This window comes from Gavialis gangeticus, unplaced genomic scaffold (assembly GCF_001723915.1).
Source record: "Gavialis gangeticus isolate Ggan-Ray unplaced genomic scaffold, GavGan_comp1, whole genome shotgun sequence".
In the NCBI taxonomy this organism is placed as follows: domain Eukaryota; kingdom Metazoa; phylum Chordata; order Crocodylia; family Gavialidae; genus Gavialis; species Gavialis gangeticus.
This window is the reverse complement of record NW_017729024.1, coordinates 34,632,055-34,642,923: the sequence shown is the minus strand read 5'-3', so window position 1 is coordinate 34,642,923 and position 10,869 is coordinate 34,632,055.

Sequence of the window (10,869 nt, the reverse complement as noted above, 5' to 3'; positions counted from 1 at the left end):
TCTAGCACCGGATGGGTTTATCACATATATATATATATATATATATATATATATATATATATACACACACACACACACACACACACGCTGAAATTATTTCAGTGTAAAATTTCAGTGTAAAATTATTTCAGTGTAACATTTCAGTGTAAAATGCAGTATGTGTGTATACATACATATATGTTTATGTATCTGTATATGTGTATTTACACACACATTGCATTTTACACTGAACTTGTACATTTTAAAAACTGAAGGTTTGAAATGAACAAATAATAAGAATTTATGACTTAATGACTTTTAGAATAGTTGAAACCTAAGTTGCAGAAGCACACATGCTTCCACATATATTATAGATATGTCTATATATATGTATATATAGAGAGAGATCTGTATTAGCTGTATTATCTATATACCATATATATTAGGGCTGTGCGAAGCTTTGGTTGATAATTTGATTCAGCGGAGATTCGGCCCGATTCAGTGGTTTAATCTCTGGATCACATCAGGAGACCCTCTAATCTCTCAAATGAAATTGGAACTCTCCAAACTGATTCAGAGAGATGAGATGATTGGGACATAGACACAGCTTTAAATGTTTTTTCTACATACCTCAAGGTACCAGGTGGCTCATGAATGCTGAGATACTGGGGCAGATGGGGCACCCCACAAGAGCATGGGAGGGTCCCCAGTGTGGTTGGCAGCAGTCCCAAAAGTGGACCTGAAGCACTTCCAGTCCATTTCTGGATCCACTGGGGAGCGCACAGGGGGGACCCCCCTCCCGCCCCCTTGCTCAGCAACTGATGCTTCCTGGCTCTGGGGGGGCACTCAAGGCCCCTGGGGCCGATCACTGCACTGGGAAGTGCAAGAGGGCCCCCCAGCATGCTCAGTGGTGGACCCAAAAGTGGACCAGAAGTATTTCCAGTCCACTTCCAGGTTCGCTGATAAGCATGCAGAGGCCTCCCTAAGTTCATGTGGGAAACTCCATCCACCCCACCATCACAGCATTCACAAGCCATGCCTGGTACCTTGAGGTATGTAGAAAAACATTTAAAGCTGTGTGAACAATGCATACCCTTCACAGCTGGTGGGGCATGGCGGTGGTGGGAGTGCGGCTGCAGTGGCGGAGCACAACGTCGGTAAGTGGGGGAGCCACCAGAGATGCCAGCAGTGCTGTCAGTAGGTGGGGCAGGGGTGGCAAGTGCTGATCTGGGATCGGCAACCACCCAGAGATGCCTCCAGCAGCATCGGCAGTGGCCAGTGGAGTTTGCGTACCACCCGCAGACACTGCCAGCGGTGTCAGTGGCGGGGTGGTGAGTGGTGACTGCCCACAGGCACCACCAACACTGTTGGTGGCACCTTTTTGTAGGGGGTGCGCCACCAGGCTCAAGGGGTGCAAGTGCAACCACATGCACCCCCTACGCATTGCCCCTGACCCCTCTGCTCCCTGCCAACACACTTCTAACAATTTCAACAGTAGGAATAATTTTTTTTATTAATATGATGCATCAAATTCCTAACCCTATTATAGGGAAAACTTTCTTTTAATGAATTTTTCTTCTGGTCCTATTGAGATTCATTACAATAAGAGTGTATTGTACATTAAGGACTAGATCTAAAGAAGGAATTATGGCTGTTCAATGTAGATGCCACACAACTTACCTTATACTTAACCTGGCCCCTGGAGTAGATACCAAAGCCCAGAGATATATACATAAGTTCCTAAGACTTAGTTATATTTTAGGGCCTAGGTCCTAGTCCATCCATCAAGTGCCTAAGTAGATTTATGTGGGAGGCAGGTATTTCTTAGGGTGATATGTTTTATTAGACCAAGTGTGTAGTTAGGACAGAATTAGACAAGCTTTTTAGTGTAAGACATTCTTCATCAGGTCTGATCAGAACAAGCTAAACACAGCATAGTAAAAAATAGTTGTAGAAGCAGGTGAGAGAAATTGCTAGGGGAAGCGAATACACAATTAGCAGAAGAGAAGAAGCTCATTACTGGGTGATCAGGTTGTATCAAAAGGGAGAAGGGTCGTTCTCACCTTTCACTTGAGAAAAAAAATCAGGAGTTGGGGAAATTATAATGTGCCATATAACCAGTATCAGTGTTTAGTCCTTGGTTCTTTGTGTCCCCCCCAGTTTATGAATTTTTGTTTCCAAGTTCACCTTTTAAAGGTATTAGGTAGATGTTATGCTATTTTATAGCTCAGGAAAATGCAAGAAAACTTCTAATTCCATCTCTGACTGTCCTTTATCATTTTATCTTTCTCATGAAATTTCTGTGCATCAACAAGTTTTGAAACCAAGTCATCTATCATAGTTGGTAGAGTTGTACAGAGTTGGCAATTCATAAGCAATTCAGCTGTTCTCCATCCATGCTATAATGGTGTTGAATGGTATATTAGGAGAGCCTTATAGAGATCTTTGTTATTCTAAACCAAATTATTCACAGTCCATATTGCATGTTCTGCTTCCCCATTACTACGTGGGAAATGTGGACCACTGGAGATATGCTGAAAGTCATACTGGGCTGAAACTGCTTAAATGCCGCTCCAGAAAATTGTGGACCATTATTTGTTCTTAAAACTGAAGGTATGCTATGGCACACATATATAATCTTCAACACCATTATAACTCAGTTGTGGTGTTCTGGAACTGTGCCATTTCAAAGTAATGGCAGTAATAATAGTCAATAACAATGAGGTAAACAGAACCCTTCCAGGTCAGTAAGTCAGCTCCCAGCATTTGCCATGGATAATCTGGTAATTCAGTCATAAAACAAGACTCTAGAAACTAGTCAGTGTTCAGTCCAAATCTTATCACTAGCCACCCATTTTGTATGTCATCACTGATGAAGGGCCACCACTGTCTGATGATCTCTGACTTGACATCTTGATGAGCTTCATGAATCCTCTGCAGGATCTCCTGGCATAAAGCAGAAAGTATAAGTACTCTGTTATGGAACTTGACTAAATCTCTGACAATGTGGAGATTGAGTTTCTCTTGGTGGTACCTCGCCAGCTCACAGTCTTTGAATCTTACTTGAGCCCTTCCTACTAAGCAGAACTTCTTTATTTTTTGATAGAAAGGATCAGCTTCTTGGCTTTCTGAATCCTCATCTGTAATGAAACAGATAGGGGTATCCCCTCTGCAATAAGATCCACATAAACAGCAACATCTTGTGCTTGGAGGAGTTCTTCCAGAGACAGTGATGTCTGCAATAGTGCCCTAGAGAACGTATCTGCTGTTTGTAACTCTTTTTCAGGAGTGTATTCAATACTACAGGTGAATTTCAGCATTCTTAGGTGAAATCTGTGGATTCTAAGTGGGAGTTCACTGAGAGGTTTGTCTACTAACAGGGATGTGAATGGCTTATGATCTGTTTGTAAAGTTCAAGTCAGGCCAATGAGGAAAGTTCTGAGTCACTCACATGTCCATGTAACTGCTAGTGCTTCTTTTTCTATTTGTCTATGTCAAGTTTTAGATGGAGCAGGTACTCTTAACACAAGGCAATAGAGGCCAAATGGCCAGCTTCTCGAAGTTGTTGTAATACTCCTCCAAGTCCACTGGATGCTACAATACATGTTCCTCGCTCTGGATCATATTAGGCTAGTGTGACAGGCTCCCACCTAAGCAGCCTGCTTACCTGACAGCTGGTGGCCGGCATGAGCTCAGGGGGAGAAAAGCACACAACCCCGCTCAAGGGGATGTATGCACAGTTGCTTGGGGTCAGCCCAGACTGAGGTGGCCAGGCTGCAAATCAACCAGCCAATGTCATGGCAGCCAGAAGGAGCACATTGGAAAACCTGGGCTGAAGAACAGGCTGGAAAAGGAATGGGGAATGCACCAGGACTGAAGGGGAGAAAACACAACACCCTGCTCCCCACCCTTCCACAGCCAGATCAGAGGACCTTGCCACAGTGGATGCTAGCAAGGCACAGCCCACACTGGGCCCCTTTTTTGAGCAATGAAGGTAACCAAGTGGGATGGGATTGGGTGACGCAAAGGAGCTGGGCAGGAGAACAGCCAGAGAAGCCATGCAGAGGCAGTCCACTGGTGGTCCAGGACCATCAGGGAAGACTATGGGCCAGGAGTGCCCCAGAAAGTGGCTAGCCACTGTAAGTAGGATCATCCACAACCCTGTAGTGTGTATGTGTATATGTGTTGTGGGTGCATCTACATGTGCAATTAATTTGAAGCAATAAACTCTGGAGCAGTTTGCACCAGAGTAAACTACTCTCAGGTGCAGCATGTGCACACACATCTGGGACAGCAGCAATTTGAAACAGAGCAGAACAGTTTATGCCAGGGCCACTCCTGCTCTGCTGGCAGGGACACTGGGGGTAAGCCCTGGGCTCCAGATGGCAGCGTTGGGCAGTGGCGGGGCACAAGGGTGCTGAAAGTCCAGAGCCACGTGGCTAGGCAGCAAGCAGGAGTCTGACCCCCTGCTGGCTGGGCTGGCTGGGCACAATTTACGCTCACAATCAGCCATGGACAAGTGTCTTTAATTGCAGCTTATTACCCCACTGTAAGATAGTACAGTCTTTGACAGTACTGTCTTCCAGTGGCATCAGTTAATTTACTGCAGACTAACTGCAGTGATCTAATTAATTAGTTTATTGTAGCAAAAGTGGACTTTTCATTAAGTGTAACTCTAGATTCTTGGAGTTTTCTGAATGTTGCATCCAATCTTGTATTATGTTGTGCCTTGATGGTCCCAAAAACCAAAATGTCTTTCGCATGACAAAGAACACCTTCTGGGCCATCCAATATTTGTGACATCTGAAGCTGAAAGAATTCAGGAGCTGATGAGATCCTGAAAGGTAGCCATTTAAGTTGGTATCATCCAAATGAAGTAATAGAAGTTGTTAGTTGGGGTGATTCAATAGCTAGAGGAATCTGCCAGAATCCTGCCCTAGCTTTCAATTTTGTGAAGACCTTGGCTCCTGTAAGTTCATCCAAGGTGTGTTCCACTGAAGGAAGAATATGTCTTTCTCGGCACACATATTTGTTCAACTGTGTGAGATCAATATATATCCTAAATTTTCCACAGGTTTTTGGCACAACCACCATCCCAGAACACCAAGAATTAGGTTCTTCAATCTTTGTGATTACTCCCATTTCTTTCATTTGTGCTAGTTCTGCTTTTACATTGTCCATTAGTGGCAAGGATACTCATATTGGTGTAGTTAATGCATATGGAACTGTGTCAGCTTTTAGGCATATCTTAACATTCACCTGATATTTTTCCAAAACCTGAGCAGATGACTATTTGCTTCTTTAGTACTGCTCCAAGCATTTCTGATCCTCTGTTTCAACCAGTTGATGGAAAAGTTGTAGTGCTTGTATGACTGGTAATCCAAACAAAGGCACAGCAAGCATACAAATCACATAGACTTCCTGGTCTATAGTTCTCTGCTTTAATGTTGTTTTTCCATTGAAGGATCCTAGTACTTTGAGGGTAATTTCTCCTGGTCCCCATAATCTTTTAGTAGGAGGAAGGAGGATCCCATCCCTTTGTTGGCTGTAGTAAATATCAGGTATAGTTGAAACTGCTGCTCCTGTATCAATTTTAAATTAAACTAACTCTCCATTCTATTTATTTTTGGTTGTAGTTTCTTGACAATGTGCATTGCATTCATATTAGCTGAGGCCTGATGGGGCTTGGAATCAATCTGATTTCCCTTTGTTGCTGCTTGATTAACTCTGATTGGTGGGCTTGTGTGACAGAGTATTAAATAAGAGAGTGTTAAATCAGGGTCCAACTGTAGCCTTTGTGAGAGGTCTTCATCATGAAGATCCACAACTAATCAGTCCCTAATTAGTTCTTCCTTGAGCTCCCCATATTTGCGAGATTCAGCCAATGTATGCAAAGATGTAAGAAAGCTGTCCACAGTTATAAAGGTTGCTGTTTATCAGGCCTGTGTGAATAGGGAAGTATTGGATTCAGATTCAGATTTGGCTGATTCAGGCGGGGTGAGCTGCAGTAGATGCCCTCATGGCTGCCCTGCCCAGCCCCAGCCTAGTCGCTTTAAAACCCCACTTAAAAAAAAAAAGCCCCATACTAACTGGCTGCAGAAGCAGTGATGGGGGCCTCTGGGTGTTTGTGGCATAGCTGCCCCCCACAGAGTGCAGGGCAGTGGGGGCAGCAGGGATCCCCCCGTCCTGCCTGGTACCCATGCAGCAGCTGCCCCATTGCAGGGGTGCAGCATGGCTTGCCAGGGCACTGCACACTGTCTGGGAGATGAGACCACTCAGGCTGAGCAGTGCCAGGCTCTAGCTGACAGGTGGAGCCACCCCAGCTCCCAAACAGTGCACGGCACCCTGCCAAGCCACACTGCACCTGTGCAATGCAGCAGCTGTCGCGCGGGTGCCAGGTGTGGGGGGGGCAACCCCCTGTGCTCCCCACTGCCCTGTGCTGCACAGGGGGGCTCTGGCATGAGCTTTCAGAGGCCTCAATTGCTGCTGCCAGAGCCAGAGAGTACAGGACTTTTTTGTATTTTTTGTTTTTTTAAGTGCCGGGAGGCTGGGTCGGGCAGGGATGCCATCAGGGGTGGGGTTGGATGAGGGGGAGATCAGGAAGTAGAAGGTGTGGAGAGGGGCTCTGCCATGTGGCCCCAGAGTCTCCACAGCCCCTGCTACAGCCAGTGAGTAAGGGACTTTTTGTTTTTTAAAGGCCGGAGGCTGGGGCCAGGTGGGGGATGGGCAGGGCAGGGCAGCCACGGGGGGTTCTCCCACAGCTCCTCCAGCTGTGCCTGCCTCTGCCCCAGAGGGGGGAGCTGTGGGGGCTAAGCCCTTCTGCCACTTGCCCACCTGGCATGGGGGGAGAGGGGCGCAATGCAGGAGCGGATCACTCTGAGTGGCAGCAGGGCATAACCCCCATTCCCAGCACTACCACGCCCACATCAGTGCTGGGAGCTGGGGCTCTGCCATGCCACCGCTTGCCAGCCAATGCAGGGGGGCACAGGATGAGGAAGCAGCAGCACTGGGACCGGAGGCTATGCCCTGCTGCCACTTGCCTCCTTCTACCTGGAGCGAGCCACGCCCACATCCCATGCCTGCCTCTCTCCCAGAGTAATGTGCCCCCCACCCAAGCTTCACAGCTTGTCCCAGCTCCAGCCCCAATTCCTCCCTCCCACACATCCCTTCCTTCCCAGCTCTCCAACCCCAACAGACTTACCAGCTGGAGGCAGCTGTCAGCTGCCTGTTTAGTCTATGGCCAAATATCCAGTTCAGCTGAATCTTTTCCAAAGCTTTTCTAAATCAATTTGGATGCTTTGAATCAATTCAGAGCTTTTACTTGGTTTCCCAATTCAATTCGGATTCAGAGATTTGGTACCCGAATCTGGCTGAATCACCTATTGAAGCTTCACACAGCCCTACTGTTTATGGAAAATGAATCTAGCTTGTTCATAAATAATTTCTTTTTGCCCCCAAAAATGTTCATTTAGTACCTATACCACATCAACACATTGCTTTTTCTCTGCATTTGTAAGAGACATCAGAATGTTATTGGCCTATTCCCCCATGGAGTAGATGAGAGTACTTACTTGGTAAGGTTCAGACTTTTTGTCCAGACATGATACTTCCTCAAAGTAGTTAAAGCAACTGATCCATCTAGGCCACATTCCAGGGGGCTGCAAATCAAAGTGTTGTGGTGGTGTAGCTTTAGCTTCCTGCATTGTCCCTGTAGCCAGTCTGCCCCGAGCTGGACTCAGCTGCTACTGGATCTTGGCCTGTCATTTGGGAATCATTTGATTGCTGACTGATGTTTGTGTTCCTGTTGGCAGCAGGACTCAGCCATTCCTGTTACCATGTGCCATCTCACAGCACAGGAAAAGGCAGGGAGACTTCTTGCTCAAAAGGGCTTTATTGCAACTGCAAACACACATGCAAAGATGGCTGACAACTTCCTGTTGATGTCTTGTCAGCTCTCAGGAAGGGATTTAACCCTCACTACTACAGATTTCCCTTGAGTACAAGGATAGTGACATCAGAGAGAGAGTGGATGTTCTGTCAGAAATGTACTCCTCATGGTGTGTGTGCATCTCTGTCCTTTATAACTTTTCTGTGAGAGTACATTGGTGCACAGTTCCAATTAAGATTCATCTCCTCATGGCAATTAAGTGCATTTGGTGCATTGGATCAGATGCATCACATTTTGGGAAAGAGTGTAGGACCATGGATTCTGATCGTTTTATGGAGATTGTTGATAATAGTGGCACTAGAAATGTGCTGACAGGTTAAGCTTTTCCTGCCAGGGCAAGGCTGTGTCCCACTTGATGACAGCTCGGCAATAGAGAGTTTGGTTCTATTGATGAGTTGAGCAAGGTTGTTTGAAAGCCAGGATTTGAAGCCCAGGAAATATTTCTGTCAAGATCAGATCTTTGTTGTACACAAACTGTAGTTGCTTGATGGTTCTTCTGATTGGTTCCAGTGTGGGGTGGTGGATGACCACCAAGAGTGTGCAGCCAAATTGAATTTTCTTTTTGTATTGTAGCAGGTTACTGTGGGCTGCTTGGATACCTCTTTGAAATGCACAGTCTATTTATCTACTGAAGTGTCTTTGTTGAATAAAGGCAGATTTAGGCTGGCCAGGCAGGCATCATGAGTTTTCTCCTCTGAGCAAATCTGAGAGCCTGGCTGTAGATTACTACTGGTTTGGGGTTTTCTTGTGTGTGCTTGGGATGATGACTAGTCTCATGGACATAGCATATGGTAGTCTGTGGGATTTCTGTATGTCATAGTTTGTAGGATGCCATCTTGAATATGGTTAGTGGTATCTAGAAGGTTGATGTTAATACAAGAGTATTGCAGAGAAATTTTGATTGAGGTGTGGTAGTTGTTAAACCCGTGGGGAAAGTCAATGAGTCTAGGTGTTCAGTCCAGATAATGAAAATATCATCTATATAAAGCAGGTATAGTGCAGATTTGATGGTGCCATTTTCTAGCATTTTTTTTCCTTGGGTAGCTTATGAAGAAGTTGTGATATTGAGGGGCCATCTTTGTACCCATAGCTGTGCTGAAGTACAGTGTGATGATAGTTGAAAGTGAAGTTTCTGTGGGTAAGGAAAAATGAGTGATTTGTGCAACATATTGCAAATGTGAGTTGCTTCATTTTCTTGTAAGGATTTCAAGCAGGCAGCTGTACCTTCATGGAGTTGGAGTTTAGTGTTGGTGACATCCATGGTTGCAAGTATGGCCTTCTCAGGTAGGAGGTTGATGTTCTGAACTCTGTTGAGGAACTCTGTGGAGTCTAGAAAATTGCTCTTTAAGTGACAAGTGATTTCAGAATAGTTTCTATGAATCCTGATTGTTCTTCAGCGAGGGTACTGCAGTTGAATATGATGGGTCTGCCAAGGTTACCTTGTTCATGCATCTTTGGGAGTATATAGAATATAACTTTCCTGGGATGGCAGAGTGGGGGATGAGTTGAAGTAGTTTTCCCTGAGGCTGATATGAGAAGGATTTAATGATATTTTTCAGTTTCAGAGTGAATACTGGTCCTCGCCAAACTTTTTGTAGTATTTGGGGTCAGGGACTTGTGTATTGGCTTGATTGATGTAGCCTTGATGATTAAGGATGATAATAGATCCACTTTTCTTCACTGGTTTGATTATCATATGACTATTGGATCTTAGGGACTGTATGGCTTTTCTCTCTGAGGGAAACTTAGGTGCTTAATTGGACCTAAATGTGAACCTATTCTATTCTGCTAAAGTCCCTGAAAAAAGCACATTAACAGGTCTACTTTTGTAACACTCCATTCTCTAAATCTTAAAATTAAGTCACAACAAACCCTCTTGGGTAACCATTTTGAGCAACTCAAGCAGGGTGAACTAGGATGATACTTAGGCACCTAATAGGTGGAATAAGATCTGTCTAAATCCTGGTTTAGGTACTTAAGCTTTCTTTGATTTTGAGCTTTACTTTATTTAATAAATATGTTTGATTTTGAACGGCAAACATATGTTTAAAGAAAATCTTATAGAAGTTTTCAAATTCACCATACAGTGTTACTCTTTAGTTTATTTCAACTTTGTAGAAGCCCTTTTTGGCCTGCTAGTTTTTATTCACTGTTGTAAAGAAAACTAACATAGGCATTTCTTTTAAAGAAAATAACCTGAATAATGCAGAGATAGATGTAAACCCCTGCTGTTTGTTTCCTAGGCCTAAAATGAATCTCAATTATTTACAAAATATGGCTCCAATAGACTATAATTCATGGTTCTGGTTTCCTTTCTTTGTTGATTGGAAAAGAAAATACATCATAGTGAGCTAATGAAACTAGACTGCCATTGAAAAACATCAATTTCAGCAGTGCCTAAAGAATGGATAATAAAAATCAAATGCATGGATTCTGCTCAGATGCTACCATTATAAGTATTAAAGTGCCAAATTCCATTCTTAGTTCCTCTAACACAAATCTATTGAAACTGAATGTCACAAATTGCATTGTGATTTTTGATGTTAATGAAAATTGTGCTTGATTCAGAAATAAGTCATTAGTTAGGCACTTGGTATAAGACTTGCATAGGCATTTAAGGATCTATTTCCATCTTTAGGCACCTACATACCTTTACAATTCTGCCCTCTGTTCATAAATATTAGACCAATTAATTAGATTAATGAATCAATGAACTAACTGGCAACATCTACACATGTGCTTAACTATGGAGTAGACTAATTGACTACGGAGTAAAGCATCACTGTCTACATGTGTGACGCTGTTAGGCTGTCTTACAGTGGGGTAATTAACTGTGATTAAACACACATGTAGAGGCTGACCGTGATCATAAATTGTGCCCAGTTAGCCCAGCCAGCAGGAAGCCAGACTCCTGCTTGCTGCCTAGCCATATAGGTCTGGAC